Genomic DNA, 5,000 nt, shown 5'->3' on the forward strand with positions numbered 1-5,000 from the left:
TATCCCACCCGTCCGACATCCACAACTGCTCAGATAAGCCACCAACACCCACACATGTCCTACACAGGGGTGCACCCAACACCACCACACTGCCACCTGTTACGGCACAGAAACAATGGCAGGAATGAATCACACAGGTGTGCCGCAACCACAGACGCGGCGCGCCTCCAGTCACGAGCGAAAAGCGCATAAGCGCATCCTGACGAGACATAACTGCTGTGACATACTGACGCTGCCTCAGACATTCACTTACAATGATCACTACCAACGAACCTCGGCCCCCCCCCCCCAACAACACACTCTCTTACCACGTTGTGTACTGTAATCCAACCCATTTCGCACCTTAACCTAACCCATTTTGCACCTTAACCTAACCAAATTCGTAACGCAATTTGTACCACAATTTCTACCGCAATGTAACGCAATTTGTACCGCAATGTAACGCAATTTGTACCGCAATGTAACGCAATTTGTACCGCAATGTAACGCAATTTGTACCGCAATGTAACGCAATTTGTACCGCAATGTAACGCAATTTGTACCGCAATGTAACGCAATTTGTACCGCAATGTAACGCAATTTGTACCGCAATGTAACGCAATTTGTACCGCAATGTAACGCAATTTGTACCGCAATGTAACGCAATTTGTACCGCAATGTAACCCAAGTTGTGCCTTAACCTAACCCAAGTTGTGCCTTAACCTAACCCAAGTTGTGCCTTAACCTAACCCAAGTTGTGCCTTAACCTAACCCAAGTTGTGCCTTAACCTAACCCAAGTTGTGCCTTAACCTAACCCAAGTTGTGCCTTAACCTAACCCAAGTTGTGCCTTAACCTAACCCAAGTTGTGCCTTAACCTAACCCAAGTTGTGCCTTAACCTAACCCAAGTTGTGCCTTAACCTAACCCAAGTTGTGCCTTAACCTAACCCAAGTTGTGCCTTAACCTAACCCAAGTTGTGCCTTAACCTAACCCAAGTTGTGCCTTAACCTAACCCAAGTTGTGCCTTAACCTAACCCAAGTTGTGCCTTAACCTAACCCAAGTTGTGCCTTAACCTAACCCAAGTTGTGCCTTAACCTAACCCAAGTTGTGCCTTAACCTAACCCACGTTGTGCCTTAACCTAACCCAAGTTGTGCCTTAACCTAACCCACGTTGTGCCTTAACCTAACCCACGTTGTGCCTTAACCTAACCCACGTTGTGCCTTAACCTAACCCACGTTGTGCCTTAACCTAACCCACGTTGTGCCTTAACCTAACCCACGTTGTGCCTTAACCTAACCCACGTTGTGCCTTAACCTAACCCACGTTGTGCCTTAACCTAACCCACGTTGTGCCTTAACCTAACCCACGTTGTGCCTTAACCTAACCCACGTTGTGCCTTAACCTAACCCACGTTGTGCCTTAACCTAACCCACGTTGTGCCTTAACCTAACCCACGTTGTGCCTTAACCTAACCCACGTTGTGCCTTAACCTAACCCACGTTGTGCCTTAACCTAACCCACGTTGTGCCTTAACCTAACCCACGTTGTGCCTTAACCTAACCCACGTTGTGCCTTAACCTAACCCACGTTGTGCCTTAACCTAACCCACGTTGTGCCTTAACCTAACCCACGTTGTGCCTTAACCTAACCCACGTTGTGCCTTAACCTGCTCTGTAATTGGCATATGACACGTTACATTAATCTAGTGTTGTCTAACCACAACCCTCTGAATATAGTTCGCTACTCGCACCGCCCACCCTCTTGTGTATCGTTTCATGTTCAACACTTCGCAAGTGTTGCTTACTTTTTACATGCTCCCGCTGTACACTGTAATGTGGACGACTGCAGGATGTACATCGCCCCCCCCTCCCCCCCCCCTGCCTTCGCACGCTGGTCGTTCAGGTGCTTGCGTGTTCAATGCCCTTCGCAGCTGTTCACTGGCATTCGCATGTCGAAGCGCTCAGTCTACGTCGTGGTACGGCCTGTGTCCACTGTCCGCTGATGTCGTAAGCTTAACCCTCACATTGTACTGCACATAGGTCCGTATGTACTGAATGATACGCTGTGGCACATGTGTGACCGTACAACGACTGCGCCCAACAACAGCGAACCATACGGTCCAAATGTTGTGCACTCAGCCACGTGCCGTCTCCCCATAACAGCTACATTGCAGTGTGGTACGCCATAGAGACGTGTGGGAGTAACGGACGCCCTGGATGGCGATCAGCATGAGCCGTCTGTTGATGTAGTGGCGCGTGTATTCAAACGTAGTCGTCTCTTCTCACACAGTGTGATAGCATGGTGCACCGCGTTCCACATCTGCGACATGGTACAGATGCTGGTTGACAGTCGGTGTCGTAATGGACATCGCATACGTAGGGGGCCACCTCCCACGTGTTCTCTAGTCGTGCACATTTTGTTGCGTGTATGTGGGCAGACGTAGTGTGTCGTGGCACCTAACAGACAGGTATGCAATAATCGTTGCATTTGCAAACTGGGATGGACGTCTACGTTTGCTGGTGACGTTACGCAAATGAACAACTGGTAAACCCATTGTGGTGCGGTTGTTGTTGCTGGAGGTAAATCAGTAAGGGCAAATCTGTGTGTGAAGCGATACGCGGCGGTGGCTGGGTGGGACCGTCCCCGGCCGGTGAGGGGGGGCCGCCCGGCGTGCTGGCCGCGCGGTGCGTGGGCGCACGCGCTACAGCCGGCTGGTGGGGGCGCCCAGTGGCAGGCGCGCCGGCCGACGGACGCGGCAGGCGGCGCAGCTGCGCGCCGGGGCACCCTGCGCGCGGCGCCGGGCGGCCAAAGTGGGTCCTCGCGGGCCCGGTGCGAAGCGCGGTGGACATCTGCAGTGTGCTGGTCCGACTGAGGACTGTGTGCGTTGAGGATGCGCCGCCGCCCGGCACTCGGCGCCGCGACGCCGTCTGCTGCTCGGTCGCCCCAGCGGTTCTCGCTGGTGGTTTGTATCGCAGTTGTGCAGACGTGTTGGCACGTGCGCTGTGCTGGGAGAGTTCGCTTCGGCACCCACGTGGGGCCTTTGCCCTTCTGTGGCGCTGGCGTTGGAGCTGCCGGTCACCGTAGGTGGCGCGTGTTGTCTCCCGCCGGCAATGCCACGACAGCACGCTCCCGGGCCTCTGTCGGCAGCGGCAAGCTCAGTTGGGAGCACGGGTGGTCGCACCTAAAGCGTCTACTCGCCTAACTCCGGGCGATTGCGCCTCTCTCGAACCCGACCAAGTACTTAGGACGGCGCTGCGCGCCGCCGGGACCTGAGAGGGTTTCGAGGTGTATTGTGCAGGGGAGCTCAGCCTCCTCCTGTTTGCAGAATAATTGAGCGGACGCTTGCGTGTTCGCGCGGGCCCCTGGGACACACTCCCGGGCGGCCGGCTGCTCAGCTCTAGTTGACGCAGCTCCCTGGTTGATCCTGCCAGTAGTCATATGCTTGTCTCAAAGATTAAGCCATGCATGTCTCAGTACAAGCCGCATTAAGGTGAAACCGCGAATGGCTCATTAAATCAGTTATGGTTCCTTAGATCGTACCCACGTTACTTGGATAACTGTGGTAATTCTAGAGCTAATACATGCAAACAGAGTCCCGACCAGAGATGGAAGGGACGCTTTTATTAGATCAAAACCAATCGGTCGGCTCGTCCGGTCCGTTTGCCTTGGTGACTCTGAATAACTTTGGGCTGATCGCACGGTCCTCGTACCGGCGACGCATCTTTCAAATGTCTGCCTTATCAACTGTCGATGGTAGGTTCTGCGCCTACCATGGTTGTAACGGGTAACGGGGAATAAGGGTTCGATTCCGGAGAGGGAGCCTGAGAAACGGCTACCACATCCAAGGAAGGCAGCAGGCGCGCAAATTACCCACTCCCGGCACGGGGAGGTAGTGACGAAAAATAACGATACGGGACTCATCCGAGGCCCCGTAATCGGAATGAGTACACTTTAAATCCTTTAACGAGTATCTATTGGAGGGCAAGTCTGGTGCCAGCAGCCGCGGTAATTCCAGCTCCAATAGCGTATATTAAAGTTGTTGCGGTTAAAAAGCTCGTAGTTGGATTTGTGTCCCACGCTGTTGGTTCACCGCCCGTCGGTGTTTAACTGGCATGTATCGTGGGACGTCCTGCCGGTGGGGCGAGCCGAAGGCGTGCGACCGCCTCGTGCGTGTTCGTGCGTCCCGAGGCGGACCCCGTTGAAATCCTACCAAGGTGCTCTTTATTGAGTGTCTGGGTGGGCCGGCACGTTTACTTTGAACAAATTAGAGTGCTTAAAGCAGGCAAGCCCGCCTGAATACTGTGTGCATGGAATAATGGAATAGGACCTCGGTTCTATTTTGTTGGTTTTCGGAACCCGAGGTAATGATTAATAGGGACAGGCGGGGGCATTCGTATTGCGACGTTAGAGGTGAAATTCTTGGATCGTCGCAAGACGAACAGAAGCGAAAGCATTTGCCAAGTATGTTTTCATTAATCAAGAACGAAAGTTAGAGGTTCGAAGGCGATCAGATACCGCCCTAGTTCTAACCATAAACGATGCCAGCCAGCGATCCGCCGCAGTTCCTCCGATGACTCGGCGGGCAGCCTCCGGGAAACCAAAGCTTTTGGGTTCCGGGGGAAGTATGGTTGCAAAGCTGAAACTTAAAGGAATTGACGGAAGGGCACCACCAGGAGTGGAGCCTGCGGCTTAATTTGACTCAACACGGGAAACCTCACCAGGCCCGGACACCGGAAGGATTGACAGATTGATAGCTCTTTCTTGATTCGGTGGGTGGTGGTGCATGGCCGTTCTTAGTTGGTGGAGCGATTTGTCTGGTTAATTCCGATAACGAACGAGACTCTAGCCTGCTAACTAGTCGCGTGACATCCTTCGTGCTGTCAGCGATTACTTTTCTTCTTAGAGGGACAGGCGGCTTCTAGCCGCACGAGATTGAGCAATAACAGGTCTGTGATGCCCTTAGATGTTCTGGGCCGCACGCGCGCTACACTGAAGGAATCAGCGTGTCTTCCTAGGCC

At 53.3% G+C, this 5,000-nt stretch overlaps 1 non-coding gene across 1 annotated transcript in view; it reads left to right on the forward strand.

Annotated features, from left to right (window-relative positions):
* Positions 1-3,393: 3,393 nt before the first annotated feature.
* Positions 3,394-5,000, forward strand: part of LOC126112942 (small subunit ribosomal RNA) — a 1,909-nt gene continuing 302 nt past the window's right edge. Inside the window, exon 1 of the ribosomal RNA XR_007524668.1 lies at positions 3,394-5,000. This exon is cut by the window's right edge and continues 302 nt beyond it. This is a non-coding gene — a ribosomal RNA (small subunit ribosomal RNA).

This window comes from Schistocerca cancellata, unplaced genomic scaffold, assembly GCF_023864275.1.
Source record: "Schistocerca cancellata isolate TAMUIC-IGC-003103 unplaced genomic scaffold, iqSchCanc2.1 HiC_scaffold_235, whole genome shotgun sequence".
Lineage (NCBI taxonomy): Eukaryota > Metazoa > Arthropoda > Insecta > Orthoptera > Acrididae > Schistocerca > Schistocerca cancellata.